The sequence below is a fragment of the Marmota flaviventris genome, chromosome 15, assembly GCF_047511675.1.
Source record: "Marmota flaviventris isolate mMarFla1 chromosome 15, mMarFla1.hap1, whole genome shotgun sequence".
In the NCBI taxonomy this organism is placed as follows: Eukaryota; Metazoa; Chordata; class Mammalia; order Rodentia; family Sciuridae; genus Marmota; species Marmota flaviventris.
Window position 1 is genome coordinate 11,016,689 of NC_092512.1, and position 22,309 is coordinate 11,038,997.

Genomic DNA, 22,309 nt, shown 5'->3' on the forward strand with positions numbered 1-22,309 from the left:
GAGGAAAACTATCCATTCTCAATAGCCTCAAAAAATAAAATAAAATAAAATACTTGGGAATCAACTTAACAAAAGAGGTGAAAGATCTATACAATGAAAACTACAGAACCCTAAATAAAGAATCAAAGAAGACCTTAGAAGATGGAAAGATCTACCTTGCTCTTGGATAGGCAGTATTAATATTATCAAAATAACCATACTACCAAGAGCACTGTACAGAATTAATGCAATTCTGGTCAAAATCCCAATGGCATTCCTCATAGAAATGGAAAAATCAATCATGAAATTCATCTGGAAAAATAAGAGACCCAGAATAGCTAAAGCAATCCTTAGCAAGAAGAATGAAGCAGGTGGCATCACTATACCAGACCTTAAACTATACTACAGAACAACTGTAACAAAAACAGCATGGTATTGGCACCAAAACAGACTGGTAAACAATGGGACAGAATAGAGGACACAGAGACTAACCCACAAAAGTACAATTATCTTATACTAGACAAAGGCACCAAAAAACATTCCCTGGGGAAAAGATAGCCTCTTTAACAAATGGTGCTGGGAAAACTGGAAATCCATATGCAACAAAATGAAATTAAACCCCTGTATCTCACCATGCACAAAACTCAACTCAAAATGGATCAAGGACCTAGGAATAAAACCAAAGACCCTGCGTCTAATAGAAGAAAAAGTAGGCCCTAATCTCCATCATGTGGGATTAGGCCCCAACTTCCTTAATAAGACTCCTTTGGCATAAGAATTAAAATCAAAAATTAATAAATGGGATGGATTCAAACTAAAAACTTTCTTCTCATCAAAAGAAACAATCTATGAGGTGAATAGAGAGCCTACATCTTGGAAGCAAATTTTTACCCCTCACACATCAGATAGAGCACTAATCTCTATGGTATATAAAGAACTCAAAAAGCTAAGCACCAAAAAAACAAATAACTCAATCAATAAATGGGCCAAGGACCGAACAGACACTTCTCAGAAGATGATATATAATCAATCAACAACTATATGAAAAAATGTTCATCATCGCTAGCAATTAGAGAAATGCAAATCAAAACTACTCTAAGATATCATCTCACTCCAGTCAGAATGCCAGCTATTATGAAGACAAACAACAATGAGTGCTGGTGAGGATGTGGGGGAAAAGGTACACTCATACACTACTGGTGGGACTGCAAATTGGTGCAGCCAATTTGGAAAGCATCATGGAGATTTCTTGGAAAGCTGGAAATGGAACCATCATTTGACCCAACTATCCCTTCTCCTCGGTCTATACCCAAAGGACTTAAAAACAGCATACTACAGCCACATCAATGTTTATAGCAGCACAATTCACAATAGCTAAACTATGGAACCAACCTAGGTGCCCTTCAATAGATGAGTGGATAAAAGAAATGTGGGCATTTATACAATAGAATATTACTCAGCAATAAAAGAGAATAAAATCATGGCATTTTCAGGTAAATGGATAGTGTTGGAGAAGATAATGCTAAGAGAAGTTAGGCAATCCCCCCAAAGAACAAATGCTGAATGTTTTCTGTGATATTAGGAGGCTGATTCATAGTGGGGTAGGGAGGGGAAGCATGGGAGGAACAGAGGAACTCTAGATAGTGCAGAGAGGTGGGAGGGGACAGGAGGGTGCAGGTGGTTAGCAAGGATGGTGGAATGTGACGGACATCATTATCCAAACTACATGTATGAAAAAATGAATTGGTGTGAACATACTTTATATACAACAAGAGATATGAAAAATTTTGCTCTATATGTGTAACAAGAATTATAATGTATTCCTCTGTCATTTATTTTTAAAAAATCTGTTAGTGTCTGTAAACATGTCAAGATGGCGCCTGGCATTTTGCCAGGGGGAGTGGTTTGTGAAGTAACACCAACGAGCCATTAAGTGTGGAGATTCCTTATTGGTTGACTGCTGTATCGAGTTTATCTTAATTAAGATAAGCTGTGTGGAATGTATATATACCCCTCCTGTTCTACAATAAACGGCTCCCACTCCTGCTGTATCAATGTACACAAGTTGCTCATCACCCCTGGTTATTTTGCTACAGCCGGACTGTGGCAAAAATCAATTTAAAAAAAGAAGAAAAAAGAACCAATCAATATAAATTTTAAAAAAATATTCACCCTTGATATAACTAAATGCACCTGGGCCAGCAAAGGTCAGCAGGGACAGAGATGAAATTCAAGGGATGCCTCGGTGTCACCATGGCGGGTGAAGGACAGGAGTCAGGTGGGTTAGGTTCCTAGTGTCCCTGAGGGACAGGGTGAAGCAGAAGACTGTATCACAACCCAGCCTCACTCATGACAGCACTGCACCTCCCGCACATTAAGGTTGTGTTAAGTGACCATGGACTGCTCTCTCTGGTGCCTAGCACAATAACTGATGTATGTAGGTGACAAAAAGAAGTAGTCGTTGAAATGGGGTGAAATCCAAAGATCTGAATGAGATTAAGAACAGAGTGAAGGAAAACACTCAATGTCAGAATCCAAAGTGTGTCTGACCCAGCCGCCCTCTGCCCTCCCTAGCAAGAGGCCACCCGGATACTTCTGGAGTACTTTGAGTGACAGTGAGTTCAGTTCCTTCCAAGAAGTCAGTCCTATTATCTCCCTTAGAGCTGATGCTTTTCTCTCTAACTCCCCACCAAGGTCTTTTGGAAGACTGAATAGGATCAAGCCTTTCCTCTGCTTACATCCCTCTGTAGCCCCCCAGTGCTCGCAGGAGACAGTGCAAACCTCTCAGCACAGCCTTGGAGAGCTGCCCTTCCTTATTTTTTTTTTTTCCGGGAGATATTGCCATCCTCCGCTCCAGGGAGTCATCCACTGCTGTCAGGGCCAAAGGACCTTCCGTTCCACCCTCGCTGAGCACAGCAGTTCATTTTCGCATTGATCACATCCACACCTGACTGTCCTCCCTCTACACACACCCCACTCACTCCTGCAGGAGGTGCACGCCGTGTGGAGTGTGGCTGGGCCTGAGTCCAGGTCTCCACTTCCACTGTCCCTGAGGGAGACGGAGCCCATCCTCTCTGACAGCTTCCTGCCTCCTCCCAGGCTTTACCAACCAACCCCCACAGGCTGCACATTGACTCTTATTATCAACATTAATCTTAATTGACAAATCAGAGGCTACAGAATGACTTATTGTTCATATTCATTTTAACTGGCAAGTCGGGACTGTATTACATTTATGGAATACAGTGTGATGCTTTAGTAACACACAATGTGAAGTGAATAAATCTAAAAGAACAAGTTTCAGATGCATCTTGACTGAGGGACAGGGTGGGCGTGCAGAATGACATGGGGTTTCAGGGAGCACTGCGAGTGTCTGCCCATCCAGCCTTTGTTTCTCGCTGCCTTACTCCTCCTCCAGCTCGATGGAGGTTTCATTGACAAATAAAACTGTGTAGTTTGAGGTGTGCAGCATGATGATTTTTAAATTTTATTCTTTAATTATTGATGCATATTTGAAAGGCTTCCTGTGGGCACACATTGCTCTTGGAAACATTCTTTCACGTGGTGAACATAGGTGGGCATTCCCATTGGGTATATGCCTAAGGACTTTTTTTCTTTGTTGTTTTTAGGTATACATGACAGTAGGGTGTATTTTGACCTGTCATGCATACACGGAGTGTAACTTCCCATTCTTGTGTTTGTGTGACGTGGGGTTTCACTGGTCATGGATTCGTACATGAACACAGGACAGTGATGTCTGATGCACTCTACTGTCTTCCCGTTCCCTCCCCGCTCCCTTCCCTTCATTCCCCCTTGACTAACCAAGTGGACTTCTATACTTCCCCTCCCTGTCCTCCTTTGCTGGGGGTCAGCATCCTCATATCAGAGAAGTCCCAAGACACCAAAGGCCAAATGCTCTCTCTGATATGTGCAGCTTTGTAATTCATGGCCTCCCTCATCTGTACACACATATACACTAAGGTGTCCCTTCACAGGTCACCATTTTTGTTTGATTTGCTCTCTCTTGTGGGGAGAACACTGGAGATCTGCTCACAGCTCCCCTTCAGGGTTTAAATACTTTAAAGGCAGGTTAAGAAAATGTGGTCTATATGGCCAATGGAATATTACTCAGCTTTAAAGAAGAATGAAATTATGGCTTTTGCCGGTAAGTGGATGGAGTTGGAGAATATCGGGCTAAGTGAAATAAGCCCGACCCCCAAAACCAAAAGCCGAATGTATTCTCTGATATGTGGATGCTAATTCACAATGTGAGGGGCACTAGGGAAGAATAGAGTTACCCTAGATTAGGTACAGGGGAGTAAAGGGAAGAGAGGGGAGGGGATGTGGGGATAGGAAGGATAGTAGAATGAAACAGACATTATTACTACGTACATATATGACTGCATGATCAATGTGATTCTATAACATGTACAATCAGAAAAATGATAAATTATACCCCATCTACATATGATATATCAAAGTGCATAGATGCATTCTACTGTCATGTATAACTAATTAAAATAAATTTTAATTTTTTAAAAAAACATAAAATAAAATCTTCTTTAAAAAATAAATAAATAAGCAATGACACCCGGGTGGTTGGGTGTTTCAGTACCGCCGCCTCCTGGGTCTCCCCGGCCGCTCTGTAATCACCTTCACCCTCCGGGTTCCAGCCTCTCACCTGTGGAAACCAGGGGCCTCCCCAGAGGTCCCTGGAAATCCTTCCGGCTCCAACAGACTGGGTGGAGCTCAGCATTCCACTTCATCCCTCCAGGCCACATGGGATCCATCACAGCGGAGTCCAGTGTCCACCTGACACCATCAAGACCTGGCTGGGAAGACAGGAGAGTTGCCCCAGTGCTCAGTGGCTGGTTCCTGTTCACGGCACATGACAGATGAGAAATCATTCCTCTCATCTCGCGATTTTCTTTGCCTCCAGCTTCAACAAAACAAAAGAATTTTCCTTAGGCTAAGTCAGGGAGGACTTGGATTCTAGACAGATCTTCCACACACACATGGCTCCATTTGAAAAACTTTCCTATTGTTTTTGGAAGCCCTAAGAAAATTAAGCATATGTTCGACTTTTTTTTTTTTAATAGCCTTGTGAAAATGAGTCAGTTTATAGTGTGTTTTGAACTGAGTTTTACATTCCTGTGGGCTTGTAGCTCTTGAAATTGGTTAAAACCTACCTCCCGAGGAGTTTGAGCAACTTGAAAAACTTTGATTCTGATTTATGAAAACCAGAAGCCCATGTCTCATGGTCCTAAGGCTGTTCCAGGCCTGACTTCCCACGGTGACCTCGGGTAAACCTGACTTCCCAAGCACAATGCTAAGCCCTTCAGATGCTCTGGGTCAGTCCCCCTTCCCCATGGCAGCTCCTAGGACTACATTTCAACTACCCCAAACACAGTAGCCTCAAAGAACAATAATTGGCTGCAGATTTTAAAGTACAGAGCAGGGTCCAGAGGGAATATCCATCTCTGTTCCATTCGACGTCAGCTGGAGCAGTCTGAAGGCTGGAATTCGCTGGGAGGTCCTTGGCTTCTTTGTCTCCGGGGCTGGCATTGTGGTTTGGCTCCGTGGTGCCCCCAAAGCTCCTGTGCTGATGCGGGACATTCAGAGGTGACTGAGTAGACCGTGACCACTGGGATCTAATCAGTGCACGCTAGTTTGAATGGACCAACTGGGTGGTAACTGTGGGCAAGTGGGGCCTGGCTAGAGGAAGTAGGTCACTGGGGACGTGCTCTGGAAGGGTGCGTCTTCCCTGCGGCTCTCCCCCTTTCTCCTCCAGCTTCCTCCACCACACCCTTCCACCATGACGCTCTGCCTCACCTCAGGCCCACAGCAATGGGGTCAGCTCAGCACGGACCCAACCTCTGAACCCAAGAGCCAAAATAAGCTTTCCCCCTTTAAGTTGCTCTGTCAGTGTGTTGGTCACAGTGACAGGAAGCTGAGTAACAGTTGGGAATGGGACTGCTGGGGCTCTCCCACCCCCTACCTACGAGGTCTCCCCCACCCCCTGCCTACGAGTCTCCCCAGCTGTTCCAACACACAGCGTCAGGTCTTCCCACAGGGCAGCTCAGGACCCCAAGGTGCCTGTCCCGAGAGACAGGACCAGGAGGAGGCTCCATCTCCTCTCATGACCCACCCTGGGAGCCAGCAGGTGTCACTTCTGCCGTGGTCTGTTGGTCAAGGAAGGCCTGCAGGTCCAAGGCAGTCCAGGGAAGGGGACATGGATCCTGCCCCCCAGTGGAGCTGTCAATCCACATCGCAGGATGAGCTCGTGGGATGGGACGGGTACTGGTGCTGCCACTTGGGAACACCACAATGTGGTAGGACTCCAAACTGTCAGGCAGACATGGAGGCCCCCAGTACAGACAGAGAGAAGGAGCCGGCGAGAGTAAAGTGACTTCTTTATGACCACATAGCAAAGAAGTGGCAGGACCAGGAGGTAGGGAAAAGGGGCCTTGGAGGATGAGAAGTTTGGGGGGTAGAGGTGGGAAGTCCCCCAGTCATCCCTGAGTCACTGCAAAGGAAAGGGACAGGAGAGGCAGCACAAGGAAGAGGGACTTTCGCTCAAGTCCCAGCATGAGAACAAGATTCAGGGGCAGCAATGGTCTTACCCCTCTTTTGACCCCATCAGAATTTAGCAAAAGGGGACATAGTGATAAGGTGGGGAAAGCACAGGTGTGGGAGTTTGCTCTAGGTTCCAGCTGTGTGAGCTCGGTCAAGACTCCTAACGTCTCTGAACTTCAACTTCCTCATCTGCAAAATGGTAAGACTAACATCCTAATAACAATGTTTTCTGGAGGATTCAGAATGTTCACGTGTAAAGTTCTTGCTGTACGGTAGGAATCCATTAATGGTTATTATCATAATCATACAGATACTTACAAAACTGAAATAAATCAGTAAGTTCTGAGAATTGATCTTTTTGTTAATACTCAGGTTCACATGCAAGGTACGCTGGGAACTCTTATTTGGATTGACAGAAGAACACAGCTGAGTCTAAGCAAAAAACGGTTAAAGGAGAGAGTTTGGGATAGTTGATGCAAACCCATGGGAATCAAACCTCCATTTGAACTTGGCCAAAGTACTTAATCTCACAAAGCACTAATTTTCTGATCTGTGAAAATGAGGCATGATCCTGACCCAATAATATTAGTGTATGAATGAGATAGTCAATAAAAGCACTTAGCAAACTACTTGGCACTTCGTGAAATTTCATTAAGTTTGTGTCCTTTCCCCCTCTTTCTTGAATAGCTGAGAAAGAACGGTGTTTTGCTCTTAATTGTATTTGCCATTAACTTCCAATTAACTTGTGGAGTTGAATTTACACCACTCACCTCAATGGATCGATTGAGGCCACACCACCACTCATCGAAAAAATATTAAATCCCACTGTGTGCCAGGCAGGGTGCCTGCTGCCCAGGGTACTGAGAAGCCAAAACCCAGTCCCTCCCCTTGTGGGGCGGGAAGCAAAGGCTTGGTGGGGCTGCTGGGAGGACTCCTGAGTTTCAGGCTGGAAATGACCTCTGGCTTAGTCCAGGGGTTGCAGCCTGGCCCTCACCTGCCCACTCCCTGGTCCCAGGGAGTGCAGACCCCCGGCGCCCCCTGGTGGTCTGGAAGCCTCTGCTCCTCCAGGTCACTGCTCAGCATGGCTGCAGGCACCAGCATTGTGTGCCTCCCCACCACCCGCCCTTGGTCTGCCCTAGGTCCGGCCAGAACATCTGGAGATGGGGCCAGCTGACAGCAGAGTGGCTTGAGACCCAAGGCAGGCCCCTGACCCCCCCACCCCCTATCCTCCTTCCGCCTTCTCCTGCGGTGCCCCCTCTGTGCTGCCTTCTACTTTCTGGGACCAACACTTCTGTGTTTCCACTTCTCTGTCTCAAACTCGCTCTCTCCATGAGAGATGCTGTCACTATTCACACGTGGGTTTCAATTGACAAAGCAATGCCAGGGGTTTCATTTCATCTTCCCTCTCTCTTGAGAATCAGGGAGGGCAGTGTCCCGGGGTAAAGCCCTGGGTGGTAGAGCTGGATTCAAATTCAGGGGCTCTGAGTCCAAGTTCACTTGGTCACACTCAGTTCTGCTCATGAGCTATGCACAAATACATGCCCCAGTGCCAAGCACGGGGGAAATACCAATAAAGAAGACCCTATCAATACTCTGCGGGGCTCACGGAGGAGTGGGGAGGATAGGTGCACCGGGAGGAATTCTAAATTTAAGTTAAATGAGATATTGCACATCGGGTGCTCATGTAGGTGCTTGGTACTTAGAATGTTCATCATGTCAGCTATGACTACTAAGAAGTAAGTGCAAGTAAAGGGAAGAGAAGGGAAAGAGACAGGGATAGACCGCCCCTGATACATCTTGGATGTATCCTGTGTGCTCTATGCCCTGGGCTACTTGCATCTTAAATCATATCATGTGTAGTTTACAGCCTCATTTTTAGGAGCCCCAAGGAAAAACTGAAACAGCTCTAAATAGAATGTTCAAGGAGTGAGAAGTCTTGAACCCTATCAGAGAAAACTAGGGATATTGAACCTGAGATATAAAAGACTGATGATCACTTAGGATGTGTGTGGTGGTGTGGCGGGTTGAAGGGGCGGGGGTCAGATTTCAATCCACTTTAAGGAATGATCTTGGAAATTCAAAATTTTCCATTTGGCCAGAATTTAGGTTCATTGCCCCACTAGCTACAGAGAAGCTTGGAACATGCAGTCTTTTGTTGGGGGCATTGTACACCTGAATAAAATTCAAGTTTGGTTTCTAAGGCAGGGGGAGACAATAGAGACTGGGTAGGCAGCCAGGAACCTCTACTGCGAGGAACACAGGGGCTCTCTCTAAGTACTTAGGAGGTCTCTCTGAGGAACCCTAATGAGCATGATGTGCGAAAGGAACCCAGAGGCAGGTTTCAGCTTAATCTAAGGAAGAATTCCTCAGGCCATGGAATGTGGCTGCCTCATGCAGTAGACAGATTCCCCTCTATGGGAGCATTCAAGGGGAGCCCGGAGGTAAGGGCCCAGGAATGCTGTGGCAGGAACTGGGGACACAGAAGAGGATTAAATTTGATCTAGGCTAGAGTCTTTCCAATTACGAAGTGGAAGTATTTCCTTTGTTAAAAGAACTTCAGGCCCCATCAGCTGGGAGGGGAGCAGAGGCCTCCTTTCAGAGAGCCGGAAGCTCCCAGACAAGCAGGTGCATGAGTCCGAGCAAGAGGGACACCATGCAAACCATGTATTTAAATTTTAAGTGATACTTAAGTTTTAAAATTATAAAATTTATTGAAGAAGAATTATGAAGTTCTCATAAGGGAAATGGAGGAAAATAAAAACTGTTGCAATCCCTTTGGTAGGAGTCCATCAGCTCTAACAGAAAGAAAAGGATCTTTGGAGTCAGGATTCCTCAGTTCAAATCCACCAGAGCTCTCTAAGTGTGGAGAAGTCGATCAACTTTCCTGAGCCTCATTCCTTATCCATAAAATGGTAATGACAGTAAAAACCTTGAGGAGTCATTGACACATTTACAGTTTTATTTTTGCATGCATTCAAGAAGGTTAACACATATGTACTTTAAGAGTGAGCAGTGGGAGCTATGATCCAAGTATATCACATGCATGAATAAGTATGTCACATGGACCCAATACTCAGTATAATTCACACACACCAATAAAAATGTATTATCAAAAATATCTCCTTTCACTATCTATGCTAAGCTCCAGGCCAACATCATTCTAAATGGAGAAAAATTGAAGGCATTCCCTCTAAAAACTGGAACAAGACAGGGATGCCCTCTTTCACCACTTCTATTCAACATAGTTCTTGAAACACTGGCCAGAGCAATTAGACAGATGAAAAAAATTAAAGGGATATATATAGGAAAAGAAGAACTCAAATTAGCACTATTTGCTGACGATATGATTCTACAACCAGAAGACCCAAAAAGCTCCACCAGAAAACTTCTAGAACTAGTAAATGAATTCAGCAAAGTAGCAGGATATAAAATCAACATCCATAAATCAAAGCATTTCTATACATCAGTGACAAATCCTCAGAAAGAGAAATGAGGAAAACTACCCCATTTACAATAGCCTCAAAAAAAAAATAAAAATACTTGGGAATCAACTTAACTAAAGAGGTTGAAAGATCTATACAATGAAAACTACAGAACTCTAAACAAAGAAATCAAAGAAGACCTTAGAAGATGGAAAGATCTACCTTGCTCTTGGATAGGCAGAATTAATATTACCAAAATGACAATACTACCAAGAGCACTGTACAGAATTAATGCAATTCTGGTCAATATTCCAAAGGCATTCCTCCTAGAAATGGAAAAAGCAATCATGAAATTCATCTGGAAAAATAAGAGACCCAGAATAGCTAAAGCAATCCTTAGCAAGAAGAGTGAAGTAGGTGGTGTCACTATACCAGATCTTAAACTATACTACAGAGCAATAGGAACAAAAACAGCATGGTACTGGCACCAAAACAGACCAGTGGTACAGAATAGAGGACACAGAGATTAACCCACAAAAGTACAATTATCTTATATTAGACAAAGGTGCCAAACACATGCACTGGAGAAACAAATGGTGCTGGGAAAACTGGAAATCCATATGCAACAAAATGAAATTAAACCCTTATCTCTCACCATACACAAAATGCAACTCAAAATGGATCAAGGACCTAGGAATTAAACCAGAGACCCTGTGTCTAATAGGAAAAAAAAAGTAGGCCCTAATCTCCATCATGTGGGATTAGGTCCCAACTTCCTTAATAAGACTCCTTTGGCATAAGAATTAAAATCAAAAATCAATAAATGGGATGGATTCTCAGCAAAAGAAACAATCTGTGAGGTGAATAGAGAGCCTACAACTAACCCAATCAATAAATGGGCCAAGGACCTGAACAGACACTTCTCAGAAGATGATATACAATCAATCAACAAATACATAAAAAAATGTTCATCATCGCTACCAATTAGAGAAGTGCAAATCAAAACTACTCTAAGATATCATCTCACTCCAGTCAGAATGGCAGCTATTATGAATACAAACAACAATGAGTGCTGGTGAGGATGTGGGGGAGAGGTACACTCATACACTGTTGGTGGGACTGCAAATTGGTGCACCCAAGCTAACCCTTGGAAAATTGGGAATGGAACCACCATTTGACCTAGCTGTCCCTCTCCTCAGTCTATACCCAAAGGACTTAAAAAAAGCACACTACAGGGACACAGCCACATCAATGTTTATAGCAGCACAATTCAGTGCTGCTTAAGTAGATGAATGGATTAAAAATGTGGCATTTATACACAATGGAATATTACTCAGCAATAGAAGAGAATAAAATCATAGCATTTGCGGGTAAATGTATGGAGTTCGAGAAGATAATGCTAAGTGAAGTTAGCCAATCCCAAAAAAACAAATGCCAAATGTTTTCTCTGATATAAGGAGACTGATTTATAGTGGGGTAGGGAGGGGGAGCACGGGAGGAATAGACGAACTCTAGATAAGGCAGAGGGGTTGGAGGTGTAGGCAGGGGGCAGGGGGTTAGAAATGATGGTGGAATGCCATGGTCATCATTATCTACAGTACATGTATGAAGACACAAATTGGTGTGAATATACTTTTTATACATCCATCAATATGAAAAATTGTGCTCTATATGTGTAATTAAGTTGTAGTGCATTCCACTGTCATATATAAATTTTTAAAAAATTAATTTTTAAAAAAGTCTCTTTTCTTCTCTCCCTCTATCTGTCCAAACCCACTATAAACATTTAGAGTAGTTTATCCCTATCTTTATTTAACTACATGGGGTTAATACCATTGCAAATGTACTTTAGTATTCTGTATTTTATTTAGCATCTGTCATATCCATTTTGTTATAGTTAACTCTTTTCTTTTTTTTTTTTTTTTGGTACTAGGGATTGAACCCAGGGGGGCACTTAACCACTGAGCCACATCCCCTAGAGTTATGAATTAACTCTTCATAAACAATTTTCACAGCCACATAACTCTCAAACTAGTGGACATATCACTACTAAACTGATGTTGGGAATTAATAACATCTACTATGTTTATATAGAGAGAAGAACATTTTGTGAATAAGACATTTTTCCATTTTGGATCATTTCTTTAGGATGTATTTTTGGAAGAGAAATCATTGTACCAAAGAGTAAAAATAATTTAAAGCCTTTGATTCATATTGCCAAATTCCTTTCCAATATTTTATTTTTAGGTATGAGCTGATTTGACAATTAAGTTTGGCCTGTTTTTCCTTATAAATTATAGGCTGCTTAAGGACAGATGCTACATCCTATATCTCTGTCTCCTATCACAGGGCCTGACCACAAAGTATATTTTACTAAATATTTATTTAGTGAATAAAATGAGTGTGCCCATTCACAGTCCACCAGCATAGGAATGCCTACTTCATCACCATGATTAAAACTGACCATGCCCAGACAGGGAAGGAGCAGCGAATCCACAGGACAAATTCCTAAGCAGAGATATAGACATCTCTGCTTAGGAATTTAATCATGGCCTTAGCAGAAACTCCTGGGCCACCGGGCACCGTGATGCACACCTGTAATCCCAGCAAACTTGGGAGGATGCGGCAGGAGGATCCCAAGTTGGAAGACAGTCCTAAGCATCTTGATGAGAATTTGTCTCAAAATAAAAAAATAAAATAAAAAGGGCTAAGGATGTATCTCACTGGTAAAGTGTCCCTGGGTTCAATTCCCAGTGCCAATAAAAAAGAAAAAGAAGAAAGAAATTCCTAGGCTATCTCAGAACTCCTAAGGGCTGGCAGAATCTATGTTTCTGACTTTCTTCGGTCTGTATCCCTCCTAACATGCATGCACAACTGGAAAAGATCCATATTTCAACGCAGTCTTTGACAATTGACTGGAGCAGTAAGAGTTATGGAAAATGTTCATACATCTCTATACCTGAGAGACAAACTACCTCAAAACTTAGTTAAAATTGGTATTTAGTTCCTGATTCTCTAGGTCAATGCTGCTTACCCTGGGTTCAGCTGGGCAGTTCATCTGGCCTTGAGCAGCTTACTCATGGGTCTGCAGACAGCTACCAGGTCCACACCTGGCATGGCAGGAGGCTGGCTGAATGAGGATGGGAGCCTTATCTCCTGCAGGCTGCCTTGAGCTTGCTTGCATGGTACCTGGAGGGTTCCAGAACCAGGGGACGCATGCATGGCCTCTTGATCCTCCGCTCAGATCTGGCTCACCATCTCTTCTGCTGCACTCCGTTCACCGAGCCATTTGCAAAGGCAGCCCAGAGTCAAGGCCGAGGATGCCTCCGCCCCCAGACAGAGGAGCTGCAGGGCCACGCTGCTGGGCACGTGGTGCAGGAAAGGAAGGAAAGAAGAAGAACTGAGTCACTTCTGCAACTGACCACAGTGTCGTCCTCAGTAGCACCAGGAGTTGATCAACTGGGTGGAATTACGTGATCCTGTCCCCTTGGCATCTGGCAGTACTCTAGCCTCAGTGATTCACATATGGGGAAGCACGGAGAACGAGGTCCGCCAAATGGCGCTGACCTGTGTGACCATGCCGAGGCAGATCCCGCTCACACATAGAATCCTAACGCACTACTTGTAACAATAATGACAGGCAGGACAGTAGAACAGGGCAAGCAGATCAGAAAAGGGAGAGGGGAGGGCTAGGCAGGGTCCTGCAGAATGAGATTCATCAATTTATGTGGGTCCAGGCACAAAGATGGCCTAGTGAATCCCACTGTTACATATAATTATAATGCACTCATAAAAATGAAACTTAAAGTTCTTCAAAATATAATAACTTATTATAGGGCCTCAGAGATTAAAAAGATTTTAAACTAACTGTGCTAATTTCTTTGTGTGCCTGCACATTAAGCAGGTTGGGCCAGGACTCCCATCCTCTATTTGTAGATGGAGAAGAACAGGTAGGTCCAACCCTCCCTAAGCCTCTCCTCTTTGTGCTCTGATGACGATGGGAGTTGTCTTTCTCCTTTCTTCCACCACCCTCTGAGTTTCAGTGTTAGGGAGCAGGGAAAATCAGGACAGACTCTGTCCCGAGCCTACCTGCCCCACCCAGGTTCTGGCGATGATGTTCAGAGCCAGGCTCCCAGAGAGCACTCGTCTCCTGGATTTGTGCCCAGAGCTCACAGAACCCCAGTGGGCTCAGCTCTGCTCACTGCAGCTCCAGGGAGATGCGATTTCAGGACGCTGGGAGGAGACGGCCCCGCCCACCCCAGACCCTGCTGCCTGAAATTCCCCCAAAGGAAGAGCAAGCCATTCTCTTTGCAGCGCAAATCTGCTTCAACGTGTGAACCCCCAAGACATTAATCATCATTATTATTATAATTCTATGAAGCATTACAGAAATATGTGTTTATACATAATAAGCACATTCATTTAATGTGAGAACAGACCATTCCTTTGGCAGTCAGAAATCTGTTTGAAAGTGTTAACCACCAGGACAGTAATTATTATTATTATTATATAATATATGATAAAATTATGTGTTTATGTATGTAATATGCATATGTTGCATAACTGTATGATGATGTAATGTTTATGTAATTATAAAGATATAATAATTTTATAATGAGAAAATTTTAAAGGACAAAACACATAAACCGTGGACACTAGGAAAAAACGGAGAGTGATCCCTAAGAGAAGGAAAACAAATTAGGTGAGCCCTTACAGTTGCCCGTTCCTGTCCTGAGAGTTTCCAGGCATGGAAAGGGATTCTGTGCTTGATCACTGGGGTCATCCCAGGGCTTGGCAAAGGCCAAGGACAGCCTCCATCTGTGCTTCTCATTCCTACGTGATTGTTAAGACCTTTGGTCTTTCTGTATCCGATTCCCTTACTTCCTTCCCCACAAGTAAAAATTTCATCACTCTGTACCAAGTAGAGAAAATATCGTGGCAAAGACACAGAGATGGTGATGTGTGGGACGCTTCCCTCTATATCAACACCACTATCATGGACCACGCAAAACACTTTACATGCACCATCAGCTGCTCTTCCTGGTGCCCAGTACACCAGTTAGCACACTTCTAACTGAGGCAACAGAAACCCCCACTCACAGTGGCTTAAACCATAGCAGGACTTGCCTCAGATACCAAACCTTCTAGAAGTAAGACCACTTTCCAATGTCTAGATTCAGTTTTCCAAAAAATAGCATCGAGAACCTGGGGTCCTCCCATCTTCTCTTCTACATGGTCAACCTTATACCTCAAGACCCAGACTGTCCAGATACTGCATGTGGACAGGCTGGTGTCCCTCAGAACTGACACAGCTCCTCTGGTCTTTCCAAGAGCTCTGTAGCCAGAAAGTAGCAGAACATTCCCTGAAACCCACGTTGGCTGGAAACCAGGGCTGTTTTTCCTTTCTAAGCAGACTTTCAGAGGATCCTGCCTCGGTTACAGTTAATGACCAAGGTGATTTGTTGACTCATTTTCAGCAGGGGATTGAAGGTAGTAATTATCAGGTATGGTTTCAAGTTTAAATTTAGCTTCTACCTGCAGTTCTCCACCTCGACTTTTGGAGCAGACCTGTTCAACATCAGAGAGAAAACACTAATCGTGTCACATAGTTTGGGGATAAACTAATTATCTGTTATTGCTGCTGTAGATGCTAGAACATACCTCGCTGCAGGGTTTGAGGAATACATACTTTGTCTGCGACTGTGACAGAGAGCCCACAAACTCTCTGCTCCTGGCAAACAAGAGGCAGTCATTTGTTCAGCTGGTAAGTTATCCTGATGGCTTGCTAAAATGGAAAACCAAACAAAAGAAAACAAGGGATTCAATGCCTCTATAAGGCCCCAAGTGCTACAGCCAGGGCCTGAGAGAGAACACAGAAGAGCAGGCAGCCCAGAGCCTGGCTCCTCACTGGCTGGGCTCGAACCCTGCCTCTGCCTCTTACTTCTGTGATCTTGGCCACCTTGTTAACTTCTAAGGCCTCGCTTTCTTCCTCTGTGAAATACAACCTTAAGCGCTGTCTGTGTGTGAGAACATGTGAAGTCCTAAGAATTGTCCGTGGCATCCATGAAGCAAGGGCATTGCCATCCCACCTGTCACCTCAGTGACGAGAATGTCTCTAATGATCCCGTGAGGTGGATGGAGCCAGGAGGCTAGAGCTATTTTAAGGATGATAGGAGATGACTGCCAAGGACTCAATTAATGGTTCCCATTGCACCAGCCTTGAAGAGTCAGAGGCCAAGTGAGGAGAGTGATTAGCAGCTCCCCAGACTGCAGCTGGCCCGCCTTCTCCACAGAAAACACCACCTCTTGCTCCTGTCCAACCTCCTCGCTCCTCTGCTCAGCACCTGCCAAAGGCTGCCCATTACCCTGAGAACAAGCCCAGGCTCTGAAATCTGCAAAGGCCCTGATCCCACGCCTGTCTAACCTCATCCCCTTGCTCCCTCTGGTCAAGGCATCTTGTCAGGGACCTTGTCTGGCTCCTCTGTGTCCAGATTCTGGAATAGTCCTTAGCATATGGATACTCAAAAAAAAAAAATATTAGTTGAGAATGAAGAAAGGAATGAATGAGGCAAGAATCTCGCTTTGGTTTCCAGTCCCAGAGCCCTTTCTCCTCCAGTTCTTTGCAGGGCTTCTGCTAATACAGGTGGTCCCTTTGTGGGAACGCCAGAGAAGTACTCCTTAGATTAGAGGAATTGTAAAAGCTACCATCTCTGACTAACAGAGGCCATGTAAAAAGAGGGCCTTGAGCTGCTATAGCCTAGTTGAGAGCTGCATGGCTTGACTGGTGCCCTCGTGCAGTACAGCCAGCATGAAACTGGAGCAGGGGTGTGAGCGCCTGCAGTATGTGTGCCTGGGATGTGTGCATGAGTCATCAATCTTTTTTTTTTTTTTTTTTTGGTACTGGTGATTAAACCCAGGGGTGTTCCGTCATAGAACTATGTCCCCAATCCTTTTTATTTTTCATTTTGAGATAGGATGTCACTAAGTTACCCAGGCTAACCTGGAACTTACAATCCTCCTGCCTCAGCCTCCTGAGTCACTGGGATTACAGGTGTGTGCCACCATACCTGGTCTGCGTGAATTATCAGACATTGCCTCATGTTGAATTTTTAGACATTGCCAAGTTTAATGTCACAGAATTTCAAAGGTGATCATGTATATTCTCCTTCTCTTCCCACTGTTCCTCCTACCCTACACATACATAGGAAGTCCAGAGAAGGAGTTGAGAGTGAGTGTTTATTCCACACGGGGTTCAGACTCTGCCTAGGGTGTTTCATCTGCTCTGAGCACGCCCTTGGAAAGAAACAAACTGGACCACTTCTAGGTGAGGGCGCCCTGAAACGGAAAACAGGCCCAACAGTGTCTGTCTACTAGGGATAGATGAAGCCTGGGGATGTTTAGTTTAAAACAGATTACCAGGAGCCCTGACTGCCATTTATACAACCTTAAGTGCTGTCACTAAAAAGAAAGATCCCTTCATTCATCACACCTCCATCGATTCCTCTGTGATGGGTTCTCCATGTTGGAACAATAGCAGTGAAGAAAACAAAATAAAATCCTGCCCTCGTGCGAGCACATCCCAGGTGTGGGGGATTCACAGTAGACAAGCAAATATGATAAAGCATAATGAGGAGTGCTTCACACAAAGCAAGTGGCTGGGAACAGGGATCCTGGGAAGCAGCTACTTTAGACAAGGGACAGAGAAGGATCTTCAGAGAAATGACATTGGAGCTGAGAGCATGTGAGGAGAAGGGGTTGAGATTTGCTTCAAGGAAAGAATGTTTCGAGCAGACAGAAGAGCATAGAAAGGCCCTAAGGCCAGGAGGAGTCTGGCACATCCAAGGAACAAAGCAAAAGGTCAGTGAGGTTGACTTACTGAGGGTGGAAGGAAGGAGGAGGTGGGGCCACTAAAGCAGGCAGGGGCCAGGTCCTACAGGGCGCCGAGGGCCACCCTCAAGAGGCTGGCTTGTTCTAATATGATTTTTTGGTTTTTTTTTTTTTAAGAGAGAGAGAGAGAGAGAATTTTAATATTTATTTTTTAGTTATTGGCGGACACAACATCTTTGTTTGTATGTGGTGCTGAGGATTGAACCGGGGCCACACGCATGCCAGGCGAGCGCGCTACCACTTGAGCCACTTCCCCAGCCCCTTGTTCTAATATGTTTAAAGCACAAGAACAAGACTTGATCCAATGCATATCTTTAAAGATGATTTTGGTTGCTGGAGGAGAACGAATTACAGATCAGCAAGAGTTCTCTGTGTTCTCTGAACAGAATTAATACCAAAGAAGAGGCCCCAGGAGACAGAGTTCAGCCCAAGACGAAGGCTTCAAGATCCAAAGAGGAAGAGGTCCCTAGAAGTGGGAGTGTCCCCTACTGGAAGTGGCAAGAGAGGGCTCCATGCTCCTGTCAGGGAGGAGCACATGCTAGTAAACTTCATGTCAACTGGACTGGGCCACGGGGCACCCAGATGGTTAGACACCATTCTAGGGGGTCTGTGAGGGCGTCCTTGGATGAGATGAACACTGGAATCAGTAGTGGGTGGCCCTGGCCTACGTGGGTGGGCCTCATCCGATCCGGAGACCTACGTAGCACCATGGGGCCAAGTGAGAGGGAATCTGTCTGCCTATGTTCAAGCAGGAGCATCTGTTTTCTCCTGCCTTCAAATATGGACAAGGACTGAAACGCTCACCCATGGACGCCCAGGGGGTCACACTCAGACTGGAACCACACCATCGGCTCCCCTTCATCTCTGCCTCGCCGACTGAGATCTTAGGGTCTCTCAGCCTCCATGATCCCCTGAGCCAGTTCCCTATACTGAGTCCCTTAATTTATTACATGGGTTTGTTTTTTTTTCTTCTATTTCACTGGAAAAATCAGATTAACATGCCACACAGGAAGAATGTAGCTACAGGGACCGGTTTCTGGCACCGAGATGGGATCCTGACCAGAAAACACCTTAGAACTCCTGCCAGCCCCGGGAAGTGGGCTCAGCCCAGCACTACGGATTTCAAGTGTGTTCTCACGGCAGGTTTATTTCCTCATAAGTCTGAAATGCTTGCTTGGTCTCCACCCACCTCCTTCTCTTCTATTTATCTCTTAACTGAAGAGTAGCAATTCATGAACATGGCAAAATATTCAACCATACAGACAGTTTTACATTTAAAAGCAAAGACCTTCCTTCTACTCCTTTTCCCCATAGGAAGGTTCTATCAGTGATTTCTTATGTGTCCTTCTAGAAAAATTACAGACTGCATCAGCATAAACACGCACACATGACCTTTCATTTACCCAAATGGGATCACACTCTGCATGCCATTTGGTACCTTGCCTTTTCCACTCAAGAATATGTAAGATGCTTCTTTAGGTCAATTTAAAAATAGGCCTTTGGGATCATGGGTTTTGGTGCTATTGTATCAAAGACTAAAATGTGACAAAATCATCTCTCCACCTGCAGAAACCTCTGTAACACTCACCTGCAGGGACATGGAAGGTGAGAAATAGCTGGAGTGTTCTGAAGCCCTATTCAGAACCAGGTGCTGTGACCTTGGCATTGCTACATATGTCTTCCTGTCTGTCAACCCCATGCTGAATGAACTTGGTTCATGAAAGCTCCTTCTTTTTGTCATTTCTTCTCTCTCCCCCTCTCCATCTTCTCCTATATTTTTTTTCATGTGTCTTTTGATAGAGTCTTGCTAAGTCCAGCAATGATATAAAGAGAACTTTGGCTTGTGTGTGGTTTGGGTAAAAGAGTGTGAATTTTAAGTTTGAACTTGGATCTGAATCCTGACTTGGTCATGTACCAATTATGTAACCTCGTGCTTGTAAGTCACTTAACCCAAGTGCAGTCGGCAGCTTCTAAGATGGCGCCCCAGAATCACTGCCTCACCTCCAAAGTGGAGGCTGCTCCTAGAAACTTGCTTCTTTTGAATAAAGCAAAAATTGATGGATGTCATTTATGAGACATGGTTACAAAAGACGGTGACTTCTGTCTTTCTTACACCCTCTTTCCCTCTCCTTTGCTTGGTCTATGGAGCCAGCGGCCATACTGTGAGCTGCTCCATGGAGAAGACCAAATGGCAAGAAATAGGCCTAGTCCAACAACCTGGAGGAACGGGATCTGGCCAACTGACTTAGTCAACTTTTTAGGGAAATGTCCAAAACCACCACAAGAACAACTTAGAGGAGAAAAAGTGTATTTTGGCTCACACGTTCGGAAGTTCAGTTCATGGTTGGTCGACTCCACTGCTCTGAGCCTGAGGTCGCAGAACATCGTGGTAGTAGGACATGACAGAGGAAAATTGCTCAGCTCATAATAGCCAGGAAACAGAGAGAGAGAGAGCTGGTACTATAAACCCCAAGGGTAGGCCCCAGGAACCTACTTCTTCCAGCCATACCTACCTGCCTATGGATACCAGCAAGTTAATCCATTCCAGTAGATTAACCCACTGTTTGGGTTAGCTCTCACAATCCAGTCATTCAGCTCTGAATGGTATGGCCTCATACATGAGTTTTGGGAGGGCACCTCATATCTAAACTGTAACACCAACCATGGGAATGGGCGTGGAGGCAGGACCACCTTCACCTGAAAGACATATTTACTGCAGCCTAAGCACCCAGCTAAGCCATTTCCAGATCCTAATCACACAAAATTTGAGATAGCAAAGGTTGGCTGCTTTAAATCACTCAGTTTTAGGGAAATTTATTTATACAATAATAAATAACTAATACACTTTTGGTTAGTTTATGGGGAACAAATGAACACAAGCACCCCTACCCAGGAAAAAGGGACCCCTCACTCTTGCTCCAGTGTTTTATAGGGTCCTGATGTATACCTTCTCCTCAGTAGGCAAGAAGTCCAGGGGGCCAAGGGAATATTCCAACTCTGTCCCCTCTGGCTAAATAAGACTCTCGCCAGACAAACAGTTCTCTGCCCAAATGACCCTGACCTGGTTTCCATCAGAGTATAACATTCCACTTATGTATGTACACACCTGCTATGATTTGGACATAGTTTTTCCCCAAATGTATGCACTAGAAGATTAGTCCCCTGTGTAACAATATTGAGAGGCAAAGCATCTTTAAGAGGAGAGGCCTAGTGGAAAGGTGATTTAGTCATGGGGGTACCAAGCTCAGGAAGATTAATACCCTCTCATGGGAGTGGGTCAAGTCTCCTGGAACTGGATTAGTTCCTGAGAGAATAGATTAAAAGAAAGGACCTAGCCCTCCACATACTCTCTGACTTCCTCTCTTGCCATGCAATTCTCTCCACCTTACACACACACACACACACACACACACACACACACACAACTGATATGTGAGGTTATCCGCCATGAGAAGCCTATGCCAGAGAGATGCTCTAGGACCTCCAGAAATATGAACTGAACAAATTTATTTTCCTTATAAAGTATACAACCTCAAATATTTTGTTAGAGCAGCACCAAACATACAAATACAACACCCTAGGGTGGCCCTGGAACTGCTATTGTGGGGGAGGGGTGGACTGAGCTTACATATATAGGTTGGGGTCTGTCCAGTTTATTAGCCTGACTTTCAACTTCACACCTTTAACTCTGGTTTGGTTGCTGCCATTATACTCCTTTTCCCAACCCCACAAATCTTAGAGGTGTCCTTGGGTAGAGATAATGGTAAATGAGGATTGAACAGGTCACTTATTCAAAAGTATCTGTTGTACAGAGTGACAAGCCATGAGTGTTCAATAAATCACAGCTCTCTTCCTGCTTCTAATCCTTTTCATCACCAAAGTAGAAAAATCAGGACCCACCAGATTTGCCACAGGGATCAACTTTCCTCCCAAAGGGTCTCTTGACTGACAGTTCTGGCCTTTGAAGGTTAAAGACAATTCTGGCCTGGAGCTAATTGACAGCTTTGCTATGGAAGCTTCTATTAGCAACCAGTGAATATGTACTTCTTACAGTTTAGTCCAGCTGCAAGAATCGGGGCCCTGTCTCCAAGCCCTCTTTGGAATTTGAGCTATGGTATTAGGATTTCTTTTTACCAGGAAGTGAAAAAAAGGGGAAAATTCCTGAGTTCTTTGGGAGATGAAAATATGCTGACTTAGCCTCAAGTTGTTATTTATTCAGAAAATATGTTTTCAGAAAAAATAACAGAAGGGATGAGAGTTATCTCTCTTTATTCCCTTAATGTGAGAGAAAGATCTAAACTTGTACTGGGCTTCTCTTCTCAGCAACAGTTGAATAACTGGCACGATCCTTCTGTGCCCCATGTCTCCCTCTATAAAGTGGGGGTTAGGACTTTTCTATCACACCAGGCTAGGTGAGGAATAAAAGACATATTTTTGTACAGTGG